The sequence below is a fragment of the Octopus bimaculoides genome, chromosome 2 (genome assembly GCF_046866305.1).
Source record: "Octopus bimaculoides isolate indiv1 chromosome 2, ASM4686630v1, whole genome shotgun sequence".
Taxonomy (NCBI): domain Eukaryota; kingdom Metazoa; phylum Mollusca; class Cephalopoda; order Octopoda; family Octopodidae; genus Octopus; species Octopus bimaculoides.
Genome location: NC_142929.1, coordinates 15,418,370 through 15,428,183, shown reverse-complemented (window position 1 = coordinate 15,428,183; position 9,814 = coordinate 15,418,370). Strand labels below are relative to the sequence as shown.

The 9,814-nt window shown below is 39.7% G+C and overlaps 1 pseudogene; it reads left to right on the top strand.

The window, feature by feature from the left end:
- Nucleotides 1-7,698: 7,698 nt before the first annotated feature.
- LOC128247206 (5S ribosomal RNA) lies at nt 7,699-7,816 on the top strand (annotated as a pseudogene).
- The last annotated feature ends 1,998 nt before the right edge of the window (nt 7,817-9,814 follow it).

Sequence of the window (9,814 nt, the reverse complement as noted above, 5' to 3'; positions counted from 1 at the left end):
TCTTCTTTGCTGTTAATACGTTTCAGCTGATATACCCTCCAGCCTTCATCAGGTGTCTTGGGGAAATTTCGAACATGGGTTCTCATTCCTAAGGTATTTTTCGATGTTGCTATTATTTTTATTATTCAGGTCACTGCCTGGAATCGAACTCGGAATATTGGGGTTAGTAGCCCGCGCTCTTAACCACAACGCCATATGCCCGTGGGTATATAGCGTAGTTACTAACACTGGTTGTCAAGAAGTGGAAGAAACAAAGACATGCACACATACACACGCATACTTGTGTATGCGTGTGTGTATGTATGAATGAATATGTATACGATACACATAGACACATGTATATAGATAGGTAGACGGCTACACAAACACACAGTGACTACCAGTCATGCACATACAAGCGCGTACTGTGTTTGTCATACACACACACACACACATATCGTTGCTATTATGCAAAAGTGTCGTAAGTCCAAAATGTTGCATTTTCAGAAAACAAAAAGATACATTCAACATTCCATAGCAAAACCGTTATACTACACTTTGACAATTTTTGATATCTTGGCATCTGAAGCAGCTGGAGATGCGATACTTTGACCAAAAGAACGGGCTATTGCAAGCAAAAATAAATATTGTAAAAATATAAAAAACGCACTTGGCCAGATTTGGACATATGACAGTTTAACATAATAGCAACGACATACATTTCGTAAGTCCTTGCGTACATACGTACACATAGCAGGAAAATAGTGTTACATCACCAAAAAGCTATTAACAAGGCTCTTCTAGTGCCAAAAACCTAGGTGCTCCAATTAGAAACATATCTTTCCCTCTTGGTACATTCACACAATATTTTACTGCACATAATAATGTGATTGTAAAGAGAATGTGATATTAAATAACAATAGAAAATGAACACGAAATAATCGTTGCTCAGCATACAACCATACATGTGTAATCGAAAAATTACTATAAATATGGTGAGTATTTTAATAAAGCACACGTTTGTTGCTATTAAAATGATTGATAATATTTTCTAGATATTTCTATAATGAAATAAAATAGTTTCAACGTATGTTGTTCAATAAATTTCCTATATCACCATAGTTGCCAACACGTCTACATATGCATTTGGTTACAAGTGTGTACGTGTATGGGCCTGTGTGAATGTGTGTAATATGTATCATTGCTCTTTCTCTTCCTCTCTATCCCCACCTCTCTATCTCTCTCTCTCCCTCCTCGTCTTTCTTCCCCGCCTAACCGCCAAACATCTATCTATATAATGTAGTCTTGCTTCAGTCATTTGACTGCGGCCATGCTGGAGCACCGTCTTTAGTCGAGCAAATCGACCCCCCGGGACTTATTCTTTGTAAACCTAGTACTAATTCTATCCGTTTCTTTTCCCGAACCGCTAAGTTACGGGGACGTAAATACACCAACATCGCTTGTCAGGCAATAGTGGGGAGGGCGGTAAACACAGACATACAAATATATGTATATATACATATATTCGACGGGCTTCTTTCAGTTTCCGTCAACCAAATCTACTCACAAGGCTTTGGTTGGCCCGAGGCTGTAGCAGAAGACACCTGCCCAAGGACTGATCCCGGAACCATGTAGGTGGGAATCAACCTTCTTTATTTCATTATAATTTGCCATAGAGGCAGAACACAGAGTAGCTGCGGGCTAGACAAACACATATTAATGAGATGAAATGAATGATAAACACAATGATATAAATGGGAGAAGACAAAAGCCGCCCGCCGAACTTTGCTTCTCTAAAACACTGTTCTTTTATAAATCAAGAAATTTACACATTGAGGCTATGAACCTCGCACATAAAAAAACAAATTATTAAGGCACTTCTTACTACAGAACCACTCCTGCACACACACACACACACACACACACACACACACACATATATATATATATATAAATTTATATATATATATATATATTAAAGTATTAATTTGAAAGAGACAAATTCCAAGGTCAATAATACTCCTCATTAAAGCCGACACATATCTAAACACAGAGAGCATATATAAGCCATTATAAGCATGCGAACACATAACATACAAAAACATATGTATACATATAATATTGTAATTCCGTGCCCAAATCAAAGTCGAATAAGCAATTGAAGTCCAAGCTGACGAGATAACAGTTCACAATAATAGAAAAGGGAAGTCGTCAAATGAATCTAATAAATAGAAAGAGTCTTACGGCCATTTCCGGGGATGTGCGAAGAAGTGTGTAGGTAATTGCTTTTGAACTTCGGTAATCTACATTTCCTTCGTCAGAGAATATGTACGGATTTGGAATTTTTAAACAAAATCATAAAATTATTCGTGGGATTGCAAAAATATGTTTAAGAATATACAGTAATTAGATACAAGTACAAAAATTTCATAAATTCCGGTATTCCATGTCGTTGGGCGAATGTTCATAGTGTAGAACTACTAAGAAAAATCACAAAAAAAAAAAACAAAAAAAAACCAAGTTTATACGTTTTTATAAGCTAGGACAAGTTCAAAATTTGGTGGGATAAGATGATTAAAATGTATAGATTAAATATTTTTTTTTATATTAGGGTTGGACTACTGTGTCCAACAAAAGAAACTTAACCCCCCCCCCCAACAGAAGACAAGCAAACAGAAAAAAAAAAGAGAGAAACAAAAGACAGATTAGACAGTTGCTACATGGTGGTTCGAACTTCAAATAGAGAGCTGATGAACCACCTGGCAACAATTGACAAAGGAAGGATGCGGAAAATTGAGGCCAAAAATGGCAAAGCAATTTACAAAACTTCCAGGAAAATCTTTAATATTTTTTACAATAATTATAGAAAAGACATTGGGGCCCCGAGACTGGACTACACCCCAACCATGTCGGAGAATTTTTTACCTCCGACTCCACAGGCCCCAGAGGAAGTGGAAAAGGCGGGGTTTCCCCCCCCCCCCGCCTGACACTGATTAAGGTAAGACATTTATGGCTATTCATATTGGATGTATAAATGTACGCGCCTGTCGTCGAGTTGGAAGCAAGGGCGCTTCCTAAATGACATCAGGTCGCGGAATTTGGATGTAATTGCTTCCACAGAAACCCGGATAAGTGGGCCAAGAGATCTGCTCCCCCTCTTGAACGGCTATGAGAGATACGTCTCTCCATGTCGGGCGGGAGGCGGGGGTGGGGTGTTGGTCTTAATAAAAAGAAACCGGGTCCCTGAGGTAAAGTCTGTCTTTATTGATCTAGAAGGCAGGCTGGTCGTCCTGGATTTGACATTCAGTTGTGGTAAGACAGTAAGGTTGGTTGCAATTTATGCACCCAATTCAACTGGTTCACAGAGTCAATATTTCCGTGACCTCGGGAAATTCCTTTCGACGTCGCATTCTTTAGTCGTGTTAGGTGACTTCAACACAATTGACGATGCGCGTGTTGATTGTGTTGGCTCGCAGACAGATAGAACAGCAAATCCTGGCTTTCGGGACCTGCTCAGCCACTTTCAGCTGATAGACCCGTATAGACTGGAACATCCAAACGCTCCACAGTGGACGTGGTCAAATAGGATATTGATAAGAAAAGTAGATAAAGACATAGTTAAGTGTCCACAGTTTTACCCAGTCAGCTACAGTGACCACAAGATGGTCACAAACGAGCTGACTGTAGATAAGATGTATAGACAGAGATCTGGCTACTGGAAACTCAATAAGTCCTTATTGGCGAACGAGGAGTACAGAAAGCGGATCAAGTTAATTATTCAAAGGGCACTTACAGGTGCCATCATTAATAATAAATAGTGGTACGCCCTTAAGCGAGCCATAAAATATGAGTCGATTAGATTTAGTATAGGCATAGCTAAGAAGGAACGTAGTATAGGAGATGGCCTAGCTAAGGAGTTAGATAAAGCCATGGAGAATGGTAATGCGGACCAAGTGAAGGCCAAGAGACTGAAATTAAACCAGTACCTCGAAAGCCAACACATGGGAAGTATTATCAGAGCAAAAATTCGTGCAATGGGTTGCAAAGGAATCAAAGCTACCGGATGGGCCCGAGTGGTGGAGGCTCAACGGAGTAATGACTCCATCATTCGGTCTGTGGTGAACCTGCAGGGCGTATTGGTAGACGATCCCGAGGAGATGTGTGAGGCCTTTCAGGAGCACTTCGCTCGGGGTGATGGCGAGCCGCATGGTAGGGAAGACCTCGAGAGCTTCCTTGCCAGGCTGCCACGCCTCTCGGGGCCGAATGCGGATGCTTGTGAGGGACCGATCACGACTGAGGAGATAATCGAGGTGTTGGCGAACTGTGGGAGGGGCAAATCACCGGGACTCGATGGCCTACCCTATGAATTATATAAAACTATGCCAGACTTGCTCGGACACCTGTTGGCTTGTGTGTACACGAACTGGCAACAGAATGGGTTTATTCCCAGATCTGTGCGCCGGGGAGTGGTGACACTAGTCAGGAAGGACCCGAGCAAGGGGGATTGTTTAGATAACTTTAGGCCCATCACTCTGTTAAATACAGAAGTGAAGATTTTGGCCAAGGTACTAGTGAAAAGGTTGGCGCGTGTCGCGGATGGTGTGATCGGGGAGGCACAGACATGTGCCATCCCGGGTAGGACCATCCAGGATAATCTCCACCTTATACGCTATACCATAGAGAGGTTTGGGGCTAAGATTGGCAGAGTGGGGGCTTTGGTGTATTTAGACCAAGCTAAGGCTTTCGATAGGGTCGACCATCGATACCTGGTGAGTGTTCGTGCGGGGTTTGGCTTGCGCCTCGGTTTCCTCAGATGGATCATTCAGTTGTACCATAACATCGATTCGATAGTTCGGGTGAACGGTTTTCTTTCTAAGCCGTTCTGCATCAAGTGTTCGGTTCGTCAAGGGTGTCCACTCTCTCCGCTTTTGTACGTGGTGGCTCTCGAGTCGCTGCTGAGAAAGCTGAGAGAGATCCCGAGAGCACCGGGCTTGAAGGAGTTTGTTACAGCGTATGCGGACGACATCACCATCAGCGTGACCTCAAGGACATGCTTGCGTAAATTAGGCGAGGTTGTTGAGGAGTACGAAACGGTGGCAGGAGCAAAGATTAATTGGGATAAGTCAGACGGCTTGCAACTCGGCACCTTCGGATAGCGTCGTAGGACGCTGGACGAAGGGACCGGTTAAGTTGCTGGGGGTTTGGTTCGGTGCAGACCTCCAGGTGGAGAAGAACTGGGCAGAGGTATCGAGCAAGATAGCCAGCATAGCCAAGAGATGGTCTTGGCGAAGGCTATCCTTGAAAGGGAGAGCGGAGGTAGCCAATGTGTTTATCGCATCGGTGATTACCTACCGCCTGACCGTCGTGCCCTGCCCTGATTCGTGGTTGACCAAGTTGGAAAGACAGCTCTTTCACTTTTTGTGGAGGGGCTCGAAGCCACTTGTGAGACGCTCTATCTGTTGTCAGAAATCGTTAAAAGGAGATTTAGGGATGCCTTGGCTGATGATGCGCAAGCACGCGTTGAGGTTGAGGCATCTTTGGATACTCCTGGATGGTGACCAGGTGTGGACTCCGTTGGCTAGACAAATGTTCCCCAACTTTGCGAGTATGAACGCAAAGGAGGTTTGGTGCTTTCGCAGACCGAGATTGAATATGTCGTAAGGCACTCCTGCTATTCCGTCGCTCGGGCAACGCCGGCAGCGGGGGTTCTACAGCATTCTTTTATAGAGGGTTAGTAGAGGCAGAATGTGATGATGGCCTGGGAACGACCCTGGGTCTCAGATTTATCGAACTCGACAGCCTGTTCTTACGTACATTCGGGTTGAGGTCATTGGATAATTTCCAAATGTCTTTGACCTGGCAATGCTACAGAGGAGCCTTGCCCGTTCGCGATAAACTTGCAAGACACGGAATGCAGACATCTCCGACCTGTCCAAGATGCGGGCAGGATAGGGAAACCGTCCTGCACGCTTTTGTACGGTGTCCGGAGATTTCTGAGATGTGGGTTTACGTGGAACACCTAGTGTCAAGTGAGGGAAGAGTACAGTTGTCGGCCGAGTCAATCATAAAGATTGACCCGCCTAGTTTGTTATCAAACGAAGGTAAGAAATGTTTCCTCATTACAATAGCAGTAGCGAAAGAGGTAGTGTGGAAGACTAGAACGGAAGGAATCAAGACAGGCACTTTTATCTCCAGCCAAAATATGGTAAGATATTTTTCTTTTCATTTGAAAAGAAAGATACGGCTGGAGAGAAAGTGCCTGTCGGAGAAAGTGTTTCGACCTAGATGGAAGCATGTCGCATGAGAGTTGCGAGTGCAATTGAATACGCCATAAGTGTCTTCAAAAGTGTCAGTGGTGGGATGGGGCTCGTGGGGTCGGAGCGAAACCCAGTCCCCCACTTCATTGTTCTATGTTGGTTTTTGTTTTTGTATACCATTCGATTTAAACCGATTTTCATTGTAAATTTTAATTGCTAAATTTTTATTTTACGTCGATTTTATTGTGTAACCATATTTTTATTTGAGACCAAATCAGATGTATTGTCCCTTCTATGTTTCGCCCCTTGTGGGTAATAAAGAGATTAATTTTTTTTTATATATATAATTAACTTTTTTTATTCCCAGTTTTCCCTGTTATAGTAGTAGAAGCAGTGGTGGTAGAAGCGGAGGAGGAAGCTGCGGCAAACAGGAAAAGAACGAGAGTGGAATCTCCGCCAAAGAGTCCCAAGAAAAGAAAAGCGGAGATAAAGAAACAAGTTACAATGGAAAAAAGAGGGTATGGAGATTCGAACGCAGGAACCAGAGCCAACAACAAGCAGGAGGTAAAAAAAGCAAAGAGCAGAGAGCGAGAGAGAAGAAGTTTGACGAGTAGAAGGAGAAAGTAAGGAGGAAAGAGAGGAATATGTAGCATAAACAGGACAGATTGCTGGATGAAATATAAAGAACAATGTTAAGATACGACAAGGATGTAGAGATAGAAAAGAGATTAGCAAAAATGAAAAATCTAATAAGAGTCAAACTGAATTACGAGATGTTCGAACCCGATGAAAGAGCGGTATTATTGGAGGAAGAGAGAAAGGTAAGACTGGTGGAGTTATTTGGAACCAGAATCAAACCTACCGGGCATATATACAATATGACAGTTTACCCAATGTGATGGAATTAGAGAACTTCATGGAATATATAACAAACAAAAGAGACTGATAATTAACATGTATAATTAGAACAGTAAAATGGAACTGCGAGCTTTGGGGGATTCGTAAGCCATTACATCTTTTCATTGTTAAATATTTCATTTCGTATTTCATCATTCGTTTTATGTACCTCACGTTCTGTGTTGTCTGTCTTTGTAATGTCCCCTATATGCCGCAATAAAGAAATCAGTTTTCCCTGTTATAATTTCAAACAGCACGGCCAGGAGACCGTGAAGTCTTGTATAAAACAAATGGAGACAGGAACCCCTTTTTTTGTGAAAAGAAAGAAAAAGAGAAAGCAATAGAAATAATAATTAATAAATAACAAAGAAAGAGGAGAGAGAGAAAAGAAGGAATGATAAATAGATAAATAGAATAAAATAATTTTGTTAATACGACCTTAAATGCAATCAAACTCCATCTTTCTGTAGAATGTCAATATTGAAAACATCTCACGAGTTCAAAATATGGTGTGATAAGATGATTAAAATGTGTAGATTAAATAAATTATTATACCGAGAAAAATACTTACAGCCATATCACGCTGAAAGCACCCGTTCTCGTCCGATCACCGAAGTTAAGCAACGTCGAGCCTAGTGTGTACTTAGATGGCTGACCGCTTAGGAAACCTAGGTGTGTAAGCGTCTCAAACTTTTGAAGGCGGCGAGCTTGCAGAATCGTTAGCACGCTGGACGAAATACTTGGCGGGATTTTGCCCGTAGCTACGGTCTAAGTTCAAAATCTGCCGAGCTCCAATTGGCCTTACATCCTTTCGAGGTCGATAAAATAAGTACCAGTCGAACACTGAGGTTGATGTAATCAACTCGTTCCAAGATGCTCTTGTGGCAAATATCTGAAATAATTATAAAGTTAAAATTTAAAAGTACTTTGAAATTTTTCTTAGTATAATAATTATTTAATCTGTACATTTTAATCCTCTTATCCCACCAAATGTTGAACTCGTCCTAGCTTATAATCCCACATATTTCATGGACGAGCTAAACGTATAAACTTCGTGATTTTTTTCTTTTTTTTTTTTGTAATTTTTCTTTGTAGTTCTTCACTATGAACATTCGCCAAACGACATATATATGTGTGTGCGTGTGTGTATATGTATATATATGCAATGTATGTGTGTGTATATATATATATATATATATATATATATATATATATAGGGAGTAGCAGAAACCTGCTTCTCCAACATACTGAGATTTCAGAAACATACCCGGCATAATTGTTAATTATTAATTTTATTACTAATTGACGATTCCCTGCCCTGTATATATATATATATATATATATATATAATGCATGTATATATATATATATATATATATAATGCATGTATATATATATATATATATATATATATATACATGTCTTGGACTAGTTAAGAAGCTTGATATTTGGGTTCTGCATAAATTGAAAGAGATTCACTGAACACAATCAATATTTGCGATATGCATCTCAAACGCGATGAAATCAACCTCTTTTTTTAATCGAATTATCACTGGTGATGAAAAATGGATTGTCTACAATAGCATCAATCGAAAATGATCATGATCCAAGTGCAATGAATCTGCACAAACCACATCGAAAGCTGAATTGCATCAAAAAAGGTTATGCTGTCAATTCCGTAAGATTACAAAGGTGTTGTGTATTTTGAGCTGCTTCCAAGGAACCAAACGATCAATTCAGATGTTTACTGTCAAATAATGAAACTGGAAGAAGCAATCAAAGAAAAACGGCCAGAATTGGCAAATCGTAAAGGAATCGTGTTCCATTAGGACAATACTAGACCACACACGTCTTTGCTAACTCGTGAAAAATTATTGGAACTTGGTTGGCAACTGATGTCACTTCCACCATATAGCCCTGACCTTGTACCATCAGATTACTATTTATTACGAAGTTTGCAAAATTCTTTGAATAGTAACATTTTCAATGATGATGATGACCTAAGATCACACTTGCTTCAGTTTTTGGCAGATAAGGACCAGAAGTTCAATGAGCACGGAATCAGGAAGTTGCCAGAAAGATGGCAAAAGGCCACCTAACAAAATGGAAAGTATATAATTGATTAAAGTTCATTCTTAATATTTAAAAAAATGACTTTTATTTAACACAAAAAAAAAGTGAAATTACTGTTTTGCCAACCCAATAGAATTGAAATAACAAAGAATATACTTTTCTCAATTCAACTCCAGATTTTTTTTCAACTAAGTCATTTACACAAAGCATGAATTTTCTGTAAATAAATCATTCATGATGATTCTCTCAAAACGAGATGTAAATGTTAAATAAATCATTATCTAAAATTTTGATTACACTTTTTCTTGGTTTTATATATATATATATATATATATATATATATATATATATATATATATATATATATATGCAAATACATATATACACATACAATCTCACGTTCATATGTACATATATATGCATGTATATATGTGTGTGTGCATATATATGTATATATATATATATATTTGTACATGTTTGTGCAATCTTTGTAAATATGCATGTATGTATGTACATAATAAACTTGTTAATCTATATTGGGTTACTCAGAGTTTATATTACCTAGCTTCTTACCAATTATCAATTGATCTGGCCCAGAAATCATTAAA